This window comes from Bos taurus, chromosome 11 (genome assembly GCF_002263795.3).
Source record: "Bos taurus isolate L1 Dominette 01449 registration number 42190680 breed Hereford chromosome 11, ARS-UCD2.0, whole genome shotgun sequence".
NCBI lineage: Eukaryota > Metazoa > Chordata > Mammalia > Artiodactyla > Bovidae > Bos > Bos taurus.
In genome coordinates this window covers 57,607,862-57,630,422 of record NC_037338.1, presented here as the reverse complement: position 1 = coordinate 57,630,422, position 22,561 = coordinate 57,607,862, and positions in this window count along the sequence as shown.

Sequence of the window (22,561 nt, the reverse complement as noted above, 5' to 3'; positions counted from 1 at the left end):
ATGGAAAGACTGTTGCTGAAGCTGAAACTCCAATTATTTGGCCAACTGATGCGAAGAACTGACTCATTAGAAAAGACCCTGATGTTGGGAAACATGGAAGGCAGGAGGAGAAAGGGATGACAGGGGATGAAATGGTTGGATGGCATCACTGACTCAATGGACATGAGTTTGAGCAAGCTCAGGGAAATGGTGAAGGACAGGGAAGCCTGGCATGCTGCATTCCTTGGGGTCACAAAGAGTCAGACAGGACTGAGCGACTGAACAAAAACAACAACAATCAAGTAGAAGCAGTCCATTGAATCCAGAAGTACATGTTCTGAAGAAATCTGGTCTGAACTTCTCAAAAATAAAACAGAATGTTCTCGATCTTGAGAGATAAGGCATTTCACAAACTAAATGAAATGTGCAAATATTAAATGGATTCTAGATTGGAAAAAAATAACTGGGGATTATATTGAAATTATTTGGCAAAACCATAATATAAGCAGTATCTTAGATCATGGCATTGAAATATTATTGATTCTCTTAGATGCTGCATGATGATGTTAGTTTTAAAGAAGAATGTCATTATTTTGGAAAACAGAGCTAAATTGTTATGGTATGTTCACATTACCTTAAGATAAATTAATAAAAGGGAAGTGTCTGTGTGTGACTATAGAGTTAAACATCAAAGTACATATAGATAACGGCATATGGAGGAGCCTGGCAGCCTACAGTGCATGGGGTCGCAAAGAGTCAGACACAGCTGAGTAACTAACACTGTCTGTTTTTTTCACTTTCATAGAAATGGAAAGAGTGTGGCAAAATGTTAAAGTTAGTGAATATGGAGTCAGCCAGTCAGTTCAGTCGCTCAGTCGTGTCCGACTCCTTGCGACACCATGAATCGCAGCACGCCAGGCCTCCCTGTCCATATGGAGTAAAAGTATTTAAACATTCGGTGTAGTATTCATTCAACTTCATCATGGGCTTGAAAATTATCAAATCATTCAATTACTGAGATAAGGATCTTAATGGTTAGACTATCTTACGCTTTTATGAACCTCTTACTTTACACATCCTGTGTATTAGATAGATTACTAATTATAGAGATATGAAAATGACTAAGACAACATTATCATGTAAGGAGTAGGGATTGGGGGGAAGCCAAGTTTGTTTCGTAGAGTACACTTTGGCTAGAGCAGCAACCAACCACTTGTTTGGTTTAAGATTAGAAGTACAAAGGAAAGATTATGCAGAATAAAATAGAATAAATAATAACCAAAGGCAAACTATAAATTAGAAACTATAAAAATACTTGTGAACTTTTGTTTAATTTTAACAATTTGCACAAAGAAAAGAAGAAAAGAAAAAAAAATAGCTCTTACATGTGTGAAAATATGCTTAGGCAAACTTACTCAAAATAAGAACAAAAGACTAACATACACTAAGAAATCATTTCTCTGTCATATTAGCAGAATTCAACAAGTTTTTTAATATATTGTACATCAAAGGATAAGGGCATAAATATTTTTGCTATTGGGGTTATAAAATAACAAAACCTTCACTTCTAGGAATTGACATTATAAATGAATTGACAAATATATACTATTGATGCATTCATAAATATGCAAAATGTCTTATGTACACAGATATTACTGTAGCATGGTTTGTAATATCAAAATATGGGTAATGGCTTCAATGTCTTCTAGTATGAAGTTAGTTAAATGAGTTCTGATATATTTATTTAGGGAAATATTATGTTGATCTTAAAATATACTGACTTGTTGATATGGAACAAATCCAATAAATATAAATGGATTTTATAAAGCAATTGCTGCTGAATGGTGCAATCTGTGCTGGGAAAATCAAAAGTAGATATAGACATGAATATGTATACACATACACATATATACACATTAACCCATAGATTTAATTATATAAACATATTACTTTCTTGTCAAGTTACTTAAGAATTTGGCAACAGTGTTTGCTATGAGAAATGGAACTGGATCACTGGGAAACACAGGAGGGAAACATTTTCCACTGGATCTTTTATAAATAAAAGATTTATTTGTTTTACAAATAAAATGAACACATTTAAAAGGTGAATGTAAACATATATAGACTGAGGAAAATAAAATTTTAACAGAAAATAAAATGACCAATTACACAAAAACACATCATTCTTCTTATTAACAAAAATCTATACACTTATCTGCTTATCTTATACTCTTACCATTTTTGTTTTTTTAGCTTAATAAAATTCTATTTCACACTTGAAAGTCATTCTATCATGATACAGAATTTGAGATCTTGAGCTATATCTTCAAAACACATATTTTTCAATTTGAGTTTTTTCTTCCTGGAAATTGTTGTAGTTTAATAAATAAATAGGCTTATAAATCTTGTAAAACAGAAATTATACACTTCTGAAAAGTCACTCCTATCTCTCTATGTGGGCTTCCCTGGTAGCACAGCTGGTAAAGAATCTGCCGGCTATGCAGGAAACCTTGGTTTGATCCCTGAGTTGGGAAGATCCCCTGGAGAAGGGCATGACAACTTGCTCCAGTATTCTTCTCTGGAAAATTCCAAGGACAGAGGAGCCTGGTGGGCTAAAGTTCATGGGGTCGCAAAGAGTCCGATGTGATTAAGCACAGCACAATGCATCTCTTTATGTAACAAAAATAGGTATTTATTTCTAATGATGTTTCAGAGTGGTTCTATTTATTGAGATACAGTGTTTTAAATAGTTACCTAATTTAGAAACCTCTCAAAATCTGTTTTACTTGTTGTGCCTGCTTTAGTGATGAGGAAACCAATAAAGATGTGCTTGCCTATATGAGATTCTTCATGCCGTGGGGTTTCATCAGGTCCAGTCTGCCCCCAAGGATGCCAGTAGTTACTGAAGCATTAGAGTCAACATTTATGTCTGGTTGCCTTCCTTCTTAAACCCCAGAACTCATAATTAGGGGAGCATGTCCATGAGACTCACTGAAGGCAAGGAGTGTTACATGTGTGTCTTCCAAGCTTTTCTTCTCCTTACCCAGCACCGGTGGATTCCTATCTCAGAGAGGATGTTAGATGGTTCAATTTCTATAGAAATGATTTTCCAAAGCCTGACTGTCCTGGCAGTTTTCAGCATGGTGCTCCTTTCTTTGCTCTGCAGTATTTTAGTTTTCAAACCTGTCCTATATAATTATTTACTTACTTACTTGCAGTGATGTTTCTAACATAACTTCAAATGTGTTAGAAATAGAAAAGGCCTTCACTTTGTGTTTTTTGATAGGTGTTTTTTTTTCTTTTTTCCTACCTTACTTTCTATTCACTTAAATGATGTGCAAATCTTCACAAACCTGCAGCTGGATGGCAGATTAATGTACAAAGCTCTTATTCAGATGCTGCAGCTTTCACGCAGTGAAGACTGCTGGTCCAAGAGAAATTCTTATCTAAGCTCCACAATCTGGCTCCCTGACACTTCTGGCAGATGGAGTCCATGAAAAATCACTCACTAGAATGCCCTGGTTGCTGTGTCTGTCTCCCTCTACCCTGTCTATGGCCTTATTCTTTCAGGATTCAAGCTTCTCATTCATCGTCAATCACCACATTCCCACCAGATGTTTATCAGAAAGCAGAGTAAGGGAGACAGCAATGAAAGAAAGAAAACCATTCACAAAGCAGAGTCAACAGAACAGTCATCTTCAGACATCACTGCACATCGATGTCACCAAGCTAGTTAGCTAAAAGAGCTTTCCTTACAGATATTTGACTTTATAGCCCTGGAGAGTACCCAACTAGTTTGCATTTATTTTTCTTAGTTGGAGGATAATTAAAATATTATGATGGTTTCTGCCACACATCAACATGAATTGGCATTTTGCTCTTGTTTCTCAGTTGCTCAGTTGTGTCCCACTCTTTGTGACACCATGGACTGCAGCACTCCAGAATTCCCTGTTCTTCACCATCTCCAGGAGCTTGCTCAAACTCATGTCCACTGAGTTGGTGATACCACCCAACCATCTCATCCGCTGTCACTACCTTCTCCTACCTTCAATCCTTCCCAGTATCAGGGTCTTTTCTAATGACTTGTCTCTTTGCATCAGGTGGCCAAAGTTTTGGAGCTTCAGCTTCAGCATCAGTCCTTTCAAAGAATATTCAGGGTTGATTTCCTTTAGGATTGACTGGTTTGATCTTCTTGATGCCCAAGGGACTCTCAAGAGTTTTCTTCAAGACCACAATTTGAAAGCATCAAATCTTTGGCACTAAGCCTTTTTAAAGGTCCAACTCTCACATTCATACATATACAAATGTCCCCTCTCTCGAACCCCTTTCCTGCTTTCCTCCCCAGCCCACACCTGTAGGTTGTCATAGAGCACTGGCTTTGGGTTCCCTGCATCATACATCAAATTCGCACTGGCATTTTTATTGAATTTCCCAGGAGATCCTGATTCAGAGTGACCAGTGATCACAATTTGAAAAATCATCACTTTTGAGTGTTAGCTGCCTATTTCTGAAGTTTGCAGCAAGCGGTAAGGACCCATAGGTGATGCTGCATTGACATCTAACTCTGTCCATTTTATATTTTGGTTAAACCATACAGGATGTCCATAACTTAGGATTTTTAAACTCATTTTGTCAATTGTATAATTAATTTTTTCCTCAAAATATTATTATGTTTTATCTAAACTTCATTTATAAACAAGGATTTTCCTTTGGTAGGGAAGGGGGCATTGTCTTATAAATTTCAGTCTTATCCTGGATCTTGGTAGTATGTTAGGAAGCAACAGTGGGAGTCAGAGTTAAGACTGGTATGCATAGTGTGCCTGTGGAATAAAATCTCATAGTATGCCAAGTGTGCTCTTATCTGTTCTAAAGGAGGAAAATGTTTACATTGCATCTGACAGTAAAGAGATTAATGCTCTCACATTAATAAATAGAATTTGGATGTTCAAATTGTGTTGGCATCAGGGAAACAGGGTATGATTTATGAGCTTCTACGTATATATGAGAAACTTCAATCCACAGAGTGAAATATTGCAGTTAGTATATATTGTACAAGAAGTCACTGATCCAACACAGCACATAACATATAACATATAGCATATAGCATATAACATAGCAAACTACTTTCCTGAGACAGGAAAGGAAATGTCACCACTATTTTTCAAACTTACTGTTATCATGTGACAAAGTGAAATTTCTGTTTCCCTTTTTCAGCTCTGGGTATGTAGTTTAGATGACAAAACAGTATCTTGCAGGCAATCTGAGTTCTTTAAGAACTTGCAGAAAGTAAACACAGCAAATTGTCCAAATTTTATATATATATATATATATATATATATATACATATTTAAGAATTTTACATATATATATTTAAGAATTTTACATATATATATATATATATATTTAAGAATAGGCTGTACTGAAGAGAAGTCAAGGGTTTAAAAGGTTTCAATATGATGAGATGGCAATGATCATATGCATAAGATAAACACATTTCTTAAATCACACATGCCAATGAAGTTGTGAACAGCTTCCATAGCAGTAACACGAGGCTGCTCTTATTACAGGTAATGAGGTGCAGTCATTTAAAAATGTGTCCTACTCCTAATGCCTATAAAATGCAAACTAAACTAACTCTACTGAGTTATGTTAACAACAAGTGAAAAGCATCTTATTCCAAAGCACTTCAAAAACAAATTATTCAAAGTGTCTATCAGGTGTTGTGGAAAGCAGGAACAGATGAAGTTTGGTTTTGGGTTTCTTCCAAGTCACCGTCAAGAGTACTTCAGAGCTTCTGAAAGTGGCTTATCAGTACACATTTGAATATTTTAATTATACACTTCAAAAAATACTTCAGAGTCATTTGACTAAAAGTGCAATTTGTGTATTACATTTTAGTACTTAAATCAACTATGAAATAGCATTTTAAATTAAAATCCAATGCACTTGCATTCACTCTGTTCAAGAAAAGTGAGGCTAATTATAACTCTCAAATTAAGCAAGACTGGGGGAGCTAACAATGCAATTTTTAGAATATCAAACATTATTATACTTGGAAATAAAACCACTCATACTCAAGAAAAAAAATAAATAAAACTGCCAAATATTCAAAAGAGAAAGTGGGAGAAGAGTAGCAGTAGAAATACATGTTTTCAGTGTTTTATGGAATAAACTTCCAAGGATTACACATGTAAATTAATTGTCTAAATGCCATCTTTTCACAGGTCATTATTTTCTAGTTTATCTGCAAAAGTGGGGCTCCCTTTCAGTCCATGATTCGGGGTGCATCTCTGACCTTTTGATTTAAGCTCCTTATTAGCCTGGTTGCTAGAAAATATGAGAAACTTGGAAATTTAGCCACACTTAAAATCACTGCTGTCCTCATTTTAACCCCACCAGTGAAATAAAGCAAGGAGACTGCACTTCCCCTCCTTGACTTGTCCCTTGATTTCACTTAACTCCAGTATTTAACAACCATGTTTTATAACAGATTTGGTAATTATTGCTTGCCCGTTAGCTTCATTAGATAATGACAAGGGATTTTCTGAAAATACTTTTCAAAGTTATTTTCCACCCATCAATATTTAAGATGCTTTCCTTTCCTGGGTTCCTTGCTAGCACTTTCTATTATCAATATTTAAATTTTGCCAATCTAATGAAAGTTTAGTATAGTATTTTCTTTGTTACTGTTTAATATCCCTTAATATTGTTGATGCATATTTTATTATTTTGAAATTATTCACATTTTGTTATTAATTTTTCATTAATGCTGTTCTTACATTTGATTACAAATCCTTCAATCCTTTCTGATGTTATCAATGTTACACACACATGTGCACACACCCACAATTATGTTGTTCTCCATTAGCTTCTTCTGTTTAATTACTTTAAAAAATGTTTTATTGATGTATTATAAACACACGTATTTAATGTACACAATTCAAAAGTTATTTTTTTCTGTTTTTTACAGCTGATGTTTTAGAAATTAAAGAAAGCATATATTTCCTGAGAATTTAAATTTTGTAAATGCTTACTTATGTTTTGGAAACATAAGAAAATTTCATAAATTTTGAAAATGCTTACTTATGTTTTTGCAAATGCATTCTAATTTTATTCAGCACATCTTTCCTCTTGCCAGATCACCCAAATTAACATGCTAACATCTTTAAGAGTCTCTCCCCTTTCTTGTCTACCCTATCTTTCATGTTATTGTAAGTTAGAATATTGATTTCATTTTCTTCACATCTTTCCTCTTGCCAGATCACCCAAATTAACATGCTAACATCTTTAAGAGTCTCTCCCCTTTCTTGTCTACCCTATCTTTCATGTTATTGTAAGTTAGAATATTGATTTCATTTTCTTAGTTGCCTTATAAAGTTGGATCTACCAACCTAATTTTCCTAATTAGAGAGCTCATTATTGTCCTTTCTTCCCACCATTTTGTCCTGTTATTTTTTTCCATTATCTTGATATTCTTTGAATTCATTTCTGATGCTATCTTTGGGTAGCAATTTTTAATAGTAAATTCACTGCTCCCATAAATGCTAGTGTAGTGTTGTAGAAATTCAATGGACTCCTTGGGTGTCAAGTATGGAAATTTTTATTAACACCTGACATCAGTAGTTACTGCAAGAAGCCTGCAGTCATCTTCATTTCTTTCATTCATAATATTTGTCCTTTGAATACTTAGTAGGTTTTCTCTCGAACCTTTATATTTTATAACAATGCTAAGTTTCTGATTGTGTACTAATTTATATTTAAACTTAATTGAAGTATGGCCTCAGAGTGGCCAGAGGCAATATGAGGCTGGAGAACCCTCTGCTCCTCGAGGCCCTAGGGTGATGCATAAGACCCCAGGATAGCCAGTGGCAGCAGAGAGACCAGGGAACCTTCTGCTCCTGGGCATTCTCCAACATCTATCAGCTACAGCCAACAATTCCAGCAGGGCCTTGGTCCAGGCCCCCAGGTGGCATGTTGACCAACACCCAGCAGCTGGTAAAGGTTTACACACTCAAGAGAACCAGCAGTGGCACAACCAGGGCACTTGCCGTGTCCTCTGGCTACATGGAGCAGCTGAAGGGCACATCTCTGCTAGTCTGGGCCAGACAAAATGTGGTTCACTAGAGAAGGGAATTGCAAACCACTTCAGTATTCTTGCCTTGAGAACCCCATGAACAGTATGAAAACATTAAAAAATATAAAACTGGAAAATATGACCACTAGCTTAGTAACTGTTCAATATGCTACTGTGGAAGAGTGGAGAAATAACCCCATAAATAATAAACAGGCTGCACAAAAGTGGGAATGATGCCCAGTTGTGGATATGTCTGGTGATGAAAGTAAAGTTTGATGCTGTAAAGAATAATATTGCATAGGAATCTGGAATGTTAAGTTCATGAATCAAGGCATAAATTGGAAGTGGACAAATAGGATATGGCAAGATGACATCGACATTTTAGGAATCAGTGAAATAAAATGCATGGGAATGGGTGAATTTAATTCAGATGGCCGTTATATCTACCCCTGTGGCAAGAATCCCTTAGAAGGAATGGAACAGCCCTCATAATCCAGAAAAGAGTGTGAAATGCAGTACTTGGGCGCAATTTCAAAAATGACAGAGTATCTTGGTTTGTTTCCAAGGCAAGCCATTTAACATCACAGTAATCAATATCTATGACACAACCATTAATGCTGAAGAAACTGAAGTTGAATGGTTGTCAGTTCAGTTCAGTTCAGTCACTCAGTCATGTCTGACTCTTTGCAACCCCATGAGTTGCAGCACGCCAGGCCTCCCTGTCCATCACCAATTCCTGGAGTTCACTCAGACTCACGTCCATCGAGTTGGTGATGCCATCCAGCCATCTCATCCTCTGTCGTCCCCTTCTTCTCTTGCCCCCAACCCCTCCCAGCATCAGAGTCTTTTCCAATGAGTCAACTCTTCGCATGAGGTAGCCAAAGTACTGGAGTTTCAGCTTTAGCATCATTCCTTCCAAAGAAATCCCAGGGCTGATCTCCTTCAGAATGGACAGGTTGCATCTCCTTGCAGTCCAAGGGACTCTCAAGAGTCTTCTCCAACACCACACTTCAAAAGCATCAATTCTTCAGTGCTCAGCCTTCTTCACAGTCCTACTCTCACATCCATACATGACCACAGGAAAAACCATAGCCTTGACTAGATGGACCTTTTTTGGCAAAATAATGTCTCTGCTTTTGAATATGCTATCTAGATTGGTCATAACTTTCCTTCCAAGGAGGGAGACCTAAAAGAACTTCTAGAACTAACACCAAAAAAAGATGTATTTTTCATCATAGGGGATTGGAATTCAAAAGTAGGAAGTCAAGAGGTACCTGGAGTAACAAGCAAGTTTGGCCTTCGAGTATAAAATGAAGTAGGGCAAAGGCTATAGTTTTGACAAGAGAATGCATTGGTCATAGCAAACACCCTCTTCCAATAACACAAAAGACAACTCTACAGATGGACATCACCAGATGGTTAATACCAAAATCAAATTAACTATAATCTTTGAAGCCAAAGATGGAGATGCTCTATTCAATCAGAAAAAGCAAGATCTGGAGCTGACTGTGGCTCAGATCATAAGTTCCTTGTTGCAAAGTAAATGAAAGTCACTCAGTTGTGTCTGACTCTTTGTGACCGCTTGGACTATACAGTCCATGGAATTCTCCAAGCCAGAATACTGGAGTGGGTAGCCTTTCCCTTCTTCAGGGGATCTTGGAGTTCTCCTGCATTTCAGGCAGATTCTTTACCAGCCAAAAGGGAAACCCCCTTATTGCAGAATCCAGGTTCAAATTGAAGAAGGTAAGGAGAACAACTAGGCCATTCCAGCATGACCTAAATCAAATCCCTTATGATGATACAGTGTAGGTGATGAATCAAGGGATGAGATCTGGCAGATAGAATACCTGAAGAACTATGTCTGGAGATTCATAACACCTATAGAAAGTGGTGACCAAAACAATCCCCAAGAAAGAGAAATGCAAGAAGGCAAAGTGAATGTCTGAGGAGGCCTTACAAATAGCTGAGAAAAGAAGTTAAAGGCAAAGGAGAAAGGGAGCGATATTCCCATTTGAATTCAGAGTTCCAGAGAAAAGCAAAGAGAGATAAGATAGACTTCCTAAGTGATCAATGCAAAGAAATAGAGGCAAACAATAGAATGGGAAAGACTAGAGATTTCTTCAAGAAATGAGAGATATCAAGGGAACATTTCATGTAAAGATGCACAATAAAGGACAGAAATGGCAAGGATGTAACAGAAGCAAAAGAGAATAAGAGGTGACAAGAATACATGAAAGAACTGTATAAAAAAGTTTCAGTGACCCAGATAACCATGATGTTGTGTTCACTCACCTAGAGTCAGACATCTTGGAGTGTGAAGTCAAATGGTTCTTAGGAAGCATTAATTACTACAAACAAAGCTAGAGGAGGTGATGGAATTCCAGCTGAACTATTTCAAACCCTAAAAGATGATACTGTTAAAGTGCTACGCTTGATATACCAACAGATTTAGAAAACTCAGCAGTGGCTGTAAGACAGGAAAAGGTCAGTTTTCTTTCCTATATCAAAGAAAGGTAATGCCAAAGAATATTCAAGCTACCACACTATTACCTTCATTTCACATGCTAGCAAAGTAACATTCAAAATCCTTTAGGCTAGGCTTCAACAGTACATAAAATGAGGACTTCCAGATGTACAAGCTGGATTTAGAAAAGGCAGAGGAACCAGATGTCAAAATGACAACATCCATTGGATCATAGTAAAAGCAAGGGAATTCCAGAAAAGTATACACTTCTGCTACATTGACTGCACTGAAGCCTTTGACCCTGTGGATCACAACAAACTGTGGAAAATTCTTAAAGAGTTGGAAATACCAGACCACTTGATCTGCCCCCTGAGAAATCTGTATGCAGGTCAAGAAACAATAGTTAGAACAGCAGATGGAACAATGGACTCGTTCCAAGTTGGGAAAGGAGTACATCAAAGATGTATATTGTCAGCCTGCTTATTTAACTTATATGCAGAGTATATCATGCGAAATGCTGGATTGGATGAAGCACAAGCTGGAATCAAGATTGCTGGGAGAAATATCAATAACCTCAGATAAACAGTTGACACCACCCTAACGGCAGAAATTGAAAAGGAGCTAAAGAGACTCTTGATGAAAGTAAAAGAAGAGAAGGAAAAAAATGGTAAAACTCAATATTCAAAAAATGAAGATCATGGCATCTGGTCCCATCACTTCATGGCAAATAGATGGGGGAACAATGGAAGCAGTGACAGACTTTGTTTTCTTGTGCTCCAGATGCTGACTGCAGCCACGAAATTAAAAGATGCTTGCTCCTTGGAAGAAAAGCTATGACCAACCTTGACAGCATATTAAAAAGAAGAGATGTTACTTTGCGGACAAAGATCTGTCTAGTCAAAGCTATGGTTTATCCAGTAGTCATGTATGGGTGTGAGAGTTGTACCATAAAGAAAACTGAGTGCCAAAGAATTGATGCTTTTGAATTGTGTTGCTGAAGAAGACTCTTGAAAGTCCCTTGGTCTGCAAAGAGATCAAACCAGTCAATACTAAAAGAAATTAGTCCTGAATATTCATTGAGGGACTGTTGCTGAAGCTGATGCTTCAATACTTTGGCCACCTGATTGAAGAACTGACTCATTGGTAAAGACCTTGATGCTGGGAAAGATTGAAGGTGGGAGAAGGGTATGACAGAGGATGAGATGGTTGGATGGCATTATCGACTCGACTGACTTGAGTTTGAGTAGGCTGGGAGTTGGTGATGGACAGGGAAGCCAGGCATGCTGCAGTCCATGGGGTAACAAAAATCAGACATGACTGAGTGACTGGACTGAGCTGAACTGATGAGTGTTTTCTTGTATAACTTTTTTTGTTTTTCTCTTGCTACCTTTAGAATTCTCTCTTTGTCTTTAACTTCTGCCATTTTTTATATCTTGGTGTAATTCTGTTTGGGTCTATATTCTTTGGGACCCTCAGTGTTCCCTCTACCTAGATCTCTGTTTCCTTCTTTAGGTTTGGCAAGTTTTCAGCCATAATTTCTTCAAATGCCTTTTCAGTCCCCTTTTCCCTTTCTTCTCCTTTCAGGATCCCCATTATGTGTATATTGTCATGGTTTATGTAACCCAATACGTCTTTTATATTGTTTTCACTTTCTTTTTTTTTTTTTCATTTGGCTATCTGATGTTGAAGCTGAAACTCCAATGCTTTGGCCACCTGATGCGAAGAGCTGACTCATTGGAAAAAACCCTGATATTGGGAAAGATTGAGGGCGTGAGGAGAAGGGGACAACAGAGGATAAATGGTTGGATAACATCACCGACTCAATGGACATGGGTTTGAGTGGACTCCGGGAGTTGGTGATGGACAGGGAGGCCTGTTGTGCTGCGGTTCATGGGGTCGCAAAGAGTTAGACATGACTGAGCGACTGAACTGAACTAAACTTCTGTCTGGACTTCTGCTTGGATGATTTCAATTATTCTATCTTCTAGGTCATTTATTCTCCCAAATTCTTAATTTTGTTATTCATTGCCTTTAGTTCCACTTTACTTCTGCAAATGAATTTTAAAAATTTTCTTGGTTCCTCCATATACTTTCTGGTTCCTTTTTACAGTAATCCACAGTTCTGTCAATAGTCTGCTTAATCTTTTAGTTTTTTTCATTATCTCCTTTTTTGAACTTTGTGTCTATAGGACTGAAGAGGTCTGTTTCATTGTTCATTTGTGGGAACTCTCTTGATCATTTACTTAAGAGTAGTTCCTCTTCTTCTTCATTTAACTTATATTTCTCTTGCCCTGTGAGTAGAAGAAGCAATTATCCACTCTGGTCTTGGAGAGCTATTTTTATGTGGGTTCATCCCTATGTAGCATCCCTATGTAGCCTGTGTGGGTTTAATTCTTTTGGTAAAAGGGAAGTTTTTAGTATGGATGTCTGCCACCTTTTCCCTCAATGTTTGCTGGCCATTATTCCCTTATTAGGAGGTGTAACTGATATTGTGGTTATCAGAGTCATTGCTAGAAGTTGTGCAGTGCCTCCTCTATGCTCTGTGGTTGTCACTTTCCTATCAGGGGCAGGATCTCCTGCCTAGTTTTTGGAGTAGAAGCCCCCAGATCTGTTTCTGAGCTGTGGTGTGAGAGGTAGACAGGATTGGAGTGCTCCCATTGGGAGAGGAGCCACTGAATATTCGTCTTTCAGAGCTATTCACCAATAAAAGTGCTCTGCTGTGTCACATCCAGTGTGTGGGCTCACGAAGTAAACTGTTGCTGGCACTGACTCAACCCTCTTTCTCAACCTTGGGAATGGCAGTAATTGGCCCTGGCATCTCTTCAAGTGTTTTTTCCACAAGATCACTAGCACAGATCCACTGAAGTCAGGTCCCAGGACTGCAGTAATTACACCTGCAGAATTTTTGTGGGAGCTGCGAAGGCAGCTCAGACCCTGGCCCAGCTTAGTCCCTGGCCCAGCTTAGTCCCTACATGCACACACCTACAAAGCCCACAGCTTCTAAGGCAGGTCTGTCCTGAATAGGCTGTTCTCTAGTCAGATATCCCACAGGCAGTGAATTTATAAAGTCTGTGTTGGAGGTGTAAATCCAAGGCTAACGCAGCAGCAGAGAAAGATTTTAGCCTTGCTTTCTAAGTCATGCAGTCCCTGGGACTCATTTGCGGTTTCAGCCCTACCTTTGCACATAGGCATTCCACTGACATCTGCTCCAAGGGCCTGCTGAGGCAGCATTTGGTGTGAGAGCCCACCCACACTGCAGCTGGAGCACATGAGCCTATTCAGGTGGGAACTGGCCAAGTGATGGCTGGAGTACACTCTCCCAGAGCAGGACCAGGGCATGGAGAAAGAAGCTTGTACTATTGTATTTGTACTTTATAGTTTGTACTATTTTATATTCACACTTGCTTTTGTTTTTTATGATAATCTATTGGTCTTATTTTCTAATGGCAATTCTGTCATTTATCTCTTGGAGGAATTTGAAAAATAATTATTACAAAGTCATTTGTCATTTTTAGATTTCTCTTTTATTTCTATGCATTGGCATAGTGTTTTTAACTTACTGAAATTTTGTGCTATTTTCCTGTTATTTATTTTTCACCTGTGCTGTGGAAGGTATTTATAAGTTATCTTGAATGAGATGTGGCTTTTTTTTTTTTTTTCCAGATACATGATTATGTAATTTGAGTACAACACAGTGGAACATTCGTTAAAAGTTATTCATGGGAAGAAGGATAAATTAGGAGTTTGGGGTCAACAAGTACAAAAACAGTAAAAGTACTAGCAAATACATTAAAAAGTATTAGCATATACATTATCTATCTTTATAGATAGATAGATCTGAATCACTTTGCTATATACCAGAAACTAACACGTCATAATTAACAACTTCAATTAAAAAATAATAAAAATATATATACTTGCAAAAAGTAATTTCTGCTTTCCAAGGATGATATAGGTAGGAATGTTTGAGAAATTCATTACACACAAATTTTTCCAAATGGTGCAAGATTCTTGTTATTTTCAGTTCAGGTCAGTCGCTCAGTTGTGTCCAACTCTTTGTGATCCCATGGACTGCAGCACGCCTGGCTTCCCTGTTTATCACCAACTCCCAGAGCTTGCTCAAACTCATGTCCATTGAGTTGGTGATGCCATCCAACTATCTCATCCTTTGTTGTCTCCTTCTCCTGTCTTCACTCTTTCCCAGCATCAGAGACTTTTCAGATGAGTCAGTTCTTCATATCAGGTGGCCAAAGTATTGGAGTTTCAGCTTCAACATCAGTCCTCCCAATGAATATTCAGGACTGATTACCTTTCAGTTGAGGTCAGTTCAATTGCTCAGTCGTGTCTGACTCTTTGTGACCCCATGAATCGCAGCACACCAGGGCTCCCTGTCCATCACCAACTCCCAGAGTTTATTCAAACTCATGTCCATCAAGTCGGTGATGCCATTCAGCCATCTCATCCTCTGTTGTTCCCTTCTCCTCTGCCCCCAATCCCTCCCAGCTCAGGGATTTTTCCAGTGCATCAACTTTTCGCATGAGGAAGTATTGGAGTTTCAGCGTCAGCATCAGTCCTTCCAATGAACACCCAGGACTGATCTCCGTCAGGATGGACTGGTTGGATCTCCTTGCAGTCCGAGGCACTCTCAAGAGTCTTCTCCAACACCACAGTTCAAAAGCATCAATTCTTCAGTGCTCAGCTTTCTTCACAGTCCAACTCTCACATCCATATATGACCACTGGAAAAACCATAGCCTTGACTAGACGGACTTTGTGGCAAGGTAATGTCTCTGCTTTTTAATGTGCTGTCTAGGTTGGTCATAACTTTCCTTCCAAGGAGTAAGCGTCTTTTAATTTCATGGCTGCAGTCACCGTCTGCACTGATTTTGGAGCCCAGAAAATAAAGTCAGCCATTGTTTCCACTGTTTCCCTATCTATCTGGGACCAGATGCCATGATCTTTGTTTTCTGAATGTTGAGCTTGAAGCTAACTTTTTCACTCTCCTCTTTCACTTTCATCAAGAGGCTCTTTAGTTCCTCTTCACTTTCTGCCATAAGGGTGGTGTCATCTGCATATCTGAGGTTATTGATATTTCTCCTGGCAATCTTGATCCATCTTGTGCTTCTTCCAGCCCAGCGTTTCTCATGATATATACTGCATATAAGTTAAATAAGCAGGGTGACAATATACAGCCTTGACGTACTCCTTTTCCTATTTGGAACCAGTCTGTTGTTCCATGTCCAGTTCTAACTGCTGCTTCCTGACCTGCATCTAGGTTTCTCAAGAGGTAGATCAGATGGTCCGGTATTCCCATCTCTTTCAGAATTCTCCACAGTTTATTGTGGTCCACATAGTCAAAGGCATTGGCATAGTCAGTAAAGCAGAAATAGATGTTTTTCTGGAACTCTCTTGCTTTTTCATTGATCCAGCGGATGTTGGCAATTTGATCTCTGGTTCCTCTGCCTTTTCTAAAACCAGCTTGAACATCTGGAAGTTCATGGTTCACATACTGCTGATGCCTGGCTTGGAGAATTTTGAGCATCATTTTACTAGTGTGTGAGATGAGTGCAATTGTGTGGTAGTTTGAGCATTCTTTGGCATTGCCTTTCTTTGGGATTGGAATGAAAACCGACCTTTTCCCGTCCTGTGGCCACAGCTGAGTTTTCCAAATTTACTGGCATATTGAGTGCAGCACTTTCACAGCATCATCTTTCAGGATTTGAAAGAGCTCAACTGGAATTCCATCACCTCCACTAGCTTTATTCATAGTGATGCTTTCTAAGGCCCACTTGACTTCACATTCCAGGATGTCTGGCTCTAGGTCAGTGATCACACCATCATGATTATCTGGGTCGTGAAGTTCTTTTTTGTACAGTGATTCTGTGTATTCTTGCCACCTCTTCTTAATATCTTCTGCTTCTGTTAGGTCCATACCATTTCTGTCCTTTATCGAGCCCATCTTTGCATAAAATGTTCCCTTGGTATCTCTAATTTTCTTTTTTTTTTTCACTCTAATTTTCTTCAAGAGATCTCTAGTCTTTCCCATTCTGTTGTTTTCCTCTATTTCTTTGCATTGATCACTGATTTCTTTTTTTTTTTTTCTCATTATTTTATTTTTTTTAAATTTTATTTTATTTTTAAACTTTACATAATTGTATTAGTTTTGCCAAAAATCAAAGTGAATCCCCCACAGGTATACATGTGTACATGTGCTATTCTTTGGAACTCTGCATTCAGATGCTTATATCTTTCCTTTTCTCCTTTGCTTTTCGCTTCTTCTTCCAATGAATATTCAGGACTGATTTCCTTTAGGATTAACTAGTTTAATCTCTTTTTACTCCCTTGGACTACTATTATTCAAGAATGTTCTCCAACACCACAGCTCAAAAGCATCAATTTTTCTGTGCTCAGTCTTCTTTATAGTCTAACTCTCACAGTCATACATGACTACTGGAAAAACCATAGCTTGTTATTTTGTTCTGCCTCAAAATATTCTGTCTCTGCTTCCCAGGTGGCATGAGTGGTAAAGAACTCACCTACCAATGCAGGAAACATGAGATATGGGTTTATCCCTGGGTCAGGAAGGTCCCCTGGAAAAGGGAATGGCAACCCATTCCAGTATTCTTGACTGGAGAATCCCATGGACAGAGGGCCTGGAGGGCTATCATCCATAGGGTCCCAAAGAGTCAGACACACTGAAGCAACTTAGCACACATAAAGTCTACCCGGATGAATCAGTAAACTGAAGCATGAGGATGCATGAAAGACTGGCAGAAGGCAGCACAGATTTCAGTAAATACAACAAAAAGGGAATACACACCAATGTTAGGACTACATATTTAAAAATGAAACCTTACTTTAAAATGCATAACTAATTGTCAATGCTACAAGGATTTTTTTTATGCTGTATTTTAAAATTTTCATCTAGTTCTTGTTCTTATTAATTCACAAACAGATCTCACATTAGTGATTCAGGGTTTCAGCCTTCAGAATGACGTGAGAGCACCAATTATGATATTTGATGGAGAGAATGTACTGTGTGTGTGTTTTTCCCCCTTGTCTTCTGCCACAGGACACAGAGCTTCACCCAAGTCCCAAGTTTATATGGAACCTGACTCAGGTCCTCTCCACAAAGAGCCTGAGATAAAAATAACTCAGGACTGCCTCAACATAACTGTAATTCAGTTTGTGACAGATTCAAATTTAATTGTTGTTTACATTTCTGCCCCCTCCCCCCGGCCCGCCCCAGTTGGGAGATAGATCTATGGAGTTATCTGTTTTTTGATGTTTTTGCTGCAACCCAACCAGGATTGCTATATATTTGGAATAAATGCAGAGTGATTATTTGGGAGAATATCAGGCTTAATCTGTGAGACAATCTGACAACAGATTCTATAATTACTTTCTTAAAGCTTTCTTCTACATATAATTTAATTTAAAATAAAGTATGAGGTTGAGATAATTCATTTCTTTCCCAAAACAATTTAATGAACAATTCATGTTTTCCTTTAATGTTTTGAAATCCCAGCTTTACCATAAAATTCATCGACATACTTTTTTGATTAATGTTTTTATTTCTATAACAATACCATTCTGTTTTAATAACTGAAGCATGCTAAAAACTATAAATGTAACTTGCTAAAAGAGCTAGTATTCTCTCATTAAAAAAAAATCTCCTGGCTATCTCAAATATTTAATGTTTCTAAAAGAACTTTAATAATTTTCAATGAACAGTAAAAGTTCTAGCAATTTAACTAGAATTTCATTCTGATTGTCTTACATTTAAAGAGAATAAGCACATAAACAAAAAAAAATTGTCTTTCAAACTATCCAAATTCAATATTTTTCCTGTTTTTTTTACAGTGGAAGACGTCATGGTTAGAATTTTAAACATAATTTTGTGATTTGAAATTATGAATATCTGAAATATTTGATATTTATTTTGTAATAATATAGTATGCTGTTGTAGTTGGCCAAATAACACTACAGACAATTCTGTTACCTAGAAGAGTAACAGTGAGAAATAAATATGGGCATCTGTTAAGAAGCACAAATATAAACATGAATTAACCTGATAGTGAATCTGGTTTTGATATTTCATGGTTTTAAAGGAAATAACTTAAGAATATAAAATTTTGGCTTTATTTTTTAAGAAATGAAAGAGAACATAAAATGTAAATAAATTATGACCAACTTCCACTACCGAAGCAAGAGGGAGTAACCTGCTAAAAATTGTGAAATTAAACAATAATTTTCCATTATCACACAAGGTGAAAAGCCCTGAGATGACATCATTCTGCAGTTTCCATTCTTTACTGTACTACATAACATTTTCTAATGGCCTACCTGGCATCTCAGTTGAATGAATAATTCCCAATTATTGTGTCCAAATAGAGCCCCTGGTCTTTCACACTCCAATCCATTGAACCCAAATTCTTTTTAGTTTAGCACCATCTCTCTCTTAATATGTCTTACCTACCATGTCTGTCCATAATTACCTTTGCTAGATCATGAAATATATCAGTCTGAACTATAGTTAAGCAACTGACGGTCAACTGTTTTTGAAGTTCAAAAGTGACCGTTTCATTTGACTAAACCTAATACCTCAAATCCATCTGATTTTTTGTTCTCAGCTACCACCATTATCTTTATTTTTTTTTTCCCACCATTATCTTTTAATGGATGGTTACAATGACCTCGTAACTGGCATCCCTGTGTCCATGATTTTCCAGCTCTACTCTCTTCTTTGGAGAATCTCAAATTAATTGTTTAATGTAAGCTTCTTATGCCACTGTCTTAGTTTAAAAGCCACTAATGTTTCCACATCCCACCCCAATAGTGAGCAGAATAAAGTCCAAAGTTTTATCATGGATTCCAGATATTTACATGAGCTTTTCTCACTTCCTGCTTTGTATGGCTCAGAAGTTACAGCGTCTGTCTGCAATGCAGGAGACCTGGGTTCGATCCCTGGGTTGGGAAGATCCTCTAGAGAAGGAAATGACAACCCATTCCAGTATTCTTGCCTGGAGAATCCCATGGATGGAGTAGCCTGGTGGGCTACATTCCATGGGGTCGCAAAGAGCCGGACACAACTGAGCAACTTCACTTTCACTTCCACTTTCTCACTTCAATCTCTTCTCTTACAATTTCTCCTCTGCTTCCTCATACGCAAAGGTCTTCAGTCCATTTCCAGAACAGTCAAGTTGATTTATAGTTTATTTATATCTATGCCCTAGAACTATGTCTCACAACAAATGCACTTGGTTATTTCCTCACGCCAAAATCATTGGCCTCTAACTCTTTAGCATTTTTATCTTGTCAAGATTCACATGAGTTATCTCTTCAAAGGACTCCTTATCCTATGATCTAAAGCTGTCTATCTGTCACTATCCCTCTCATCACTGTTTTATTTCCTGCATGAAATTCATCACTATCTGCAATATCTTGTTCAGTGATTTGTTTATACATTTTTTTCTCTAAGGTTCTCCTCCACTAACAAAAGAAGCTCCAACCTAAAGTGTCTGTTCTGTTCTCCTCACTGTGACATCTTGGGTACCTAGCATGGTACTTGGCATGTGAATATACTCAACAATTATTTATTAAAAATATAGATACATAACAAATTATGTAAGTACTCATGAATGTCATGAATGCACTGTAAATCTAGAATTATATATTTGATTATTCTGTAATTTTTATGTACTTACATTATGACTTTTGTTTGCCATGGGCAGCTTTTTTGGAGGGGCTGGGAAAGAAGGAGTTTTCTTATTTTCATTGTTCTAAGAATGTAAATAAATCATAAATGTAAAATGATTTTGCAAATCCTCAAATTACTTAGAATAACATGAACTACTGAGAAATGAGAGATAAGTAATTTAAGTGTAAAAATAAAGTAAAAAAATAGAAGCTTATATATATATTCACCTTGCTGCTGCTGCTGCTGCTAAGTCATTTCAGTCGTGTCCAACTCCGTGCGACGCCATAGACGGTAGCCCACCAGGCTGCCCTGTCCCTGGGATTCTCCAGGCAACAACACTGGAGTGGGTTGCCATTTCCTTCTCCAATGCATGAAAGTGAAGAGTGAAAGTGAAGTCTCTCAGTCGTGTCCGACTCTTAGCGACCCCATGGCCGCAGCCTATCAGGCTGCTCTGTCTGTGGGATTTCCAGGCAAGAGTACTGGAGTGGGATGCCATTATTCAGCTTCCTCATCCTGTATTTCATTGCTTTCCCCAAAAGGTAACTAAACCACCATGAACAGGTTTGTATCACTCCTCTTATTTTTTTCCTACTGACTACTAATCTATTAATGCATATATCTACAAGAACTTGGAGAGTTTAATGTGAAAAAGATCATTAGAAAATAAAAACATAGGAAGAAATAGATTTATTATTTTTGAGAGTAAATTAAGCATCTAATAAATTGACTAACACGATTCCTGGGACAAGGTTTTGAAGAAAGCAAATTAAATATTGGGTTACACAATAGAGCTGATATCACTCTGCTCTTATATTTTAGATTTGAAAACAATCATAAGTCTTTTTCTTCAAGTACAATTTAAAGAATCTGATATTTTCCTTATGTGTCTATATTAGCATAAGCAAAACTGTCCTGAATATGTAAGCTATTTTCTTCTTCAAAATTTCTCTGCAGTTGTCAGAATACAAATTATTTAACCTTAAAAATATTTTCCTAGTTCACATAGAATATATAAAATGCAAAATACATAAATGCTGTAACACATTTTCTTCAGGTGCTAAAACCCCACTTTCCCTAAAGCAAAATCATTCTGACATTATCAAATATTATAGTGTAGTTAAAGGACAGTTATAAAGTAATTCACAAAATAAATCTCATTGCTTTTCAAAGGCCATTTGAATTAAGTGAAATAAATGTTTTTTTTTCAAGCAGTTGAATGTACAGAAAAATCAACAATAGTGACACATAATCAAAGTTCAAATAACATTTTAAATAAAAGTCGTTTATAAAAATCATCCACACATTTTTTCTCAAGACTTTTTAATATAGCTTTTCCCTAGAGGAAAAAAAAAAAAAGAGTTAAAAATCACTTAGACTAAAATCTACTGGAGTGGTAAAATGTGGTTGTTATCTATCGATTGTCTCCCTTAGGTAATGTTTAGAATATCAGTGATTCAGTTCTTCATTTATTCATTTTCTAACTGCCTTTAATAATACTTTGTTGAATGCAATTCTCTGAAAAGTCCAGAAAACTGTAGATTATTTAAAGCAAATGGCATACAACCTGATAGCTATCATTACCAGGAATCTTGAAATATGGTAGATGAAACTGCCCAAATTGCAAATTTCAAAATATTTTAAAAATCATACAATTATGCTAGGCAATGTAGGCTACAAATTAATTATCAGAATATTTAGTTGAAATGCATTTGCTCAGTCATGTCCAACTCTTTGCAGCCCCATGGACCACCAGGCTCCTCTGTCCATGGAATTTTGAGGCAAGAATACTGGAGCAGGTTGCCATTTCCTACTCCAGGGATCTTTCTGACCCAGGAATCTCTCCTGTATCTCCTGCATTGCATGTGGATTATTTACCATTGATAAATCTGTGAAGCCCCATTTAGTTGAAAATGAAAGGCTAACTTAGTAAGAATTATGAAGAAACATAGACCAATTAAAGCTCTCTGCTCATAATTTTCTCTATGTTTCCACTATTATAATCATCAACAGGGTTTATTTCCTTTCATTTAAATTTCAGCCATAAACTTGTAGCTTTTTTCTAGACTATAGTGGCTTAGATAATATTTAGTCACAGAAACTGGAATCTGTTACATTTCAATCACAAAAAATAATTATCCCACTCTTCTGCTAAAAATTTCATTCAGTTCAGTTCAGTCGCTCAGTCGTGTCCGACTCTTTGCGACCCCATGAATCACAGCATGCCAGGCATCCCTGTCCATCACCAACTCCCATTACTGCCATATAAACATTAGAGGCCTTGCAAAATCTGACAAAATATTACTTTTCAACTTCTATCACTTTTTTAGGTTATAATAATAATGCCT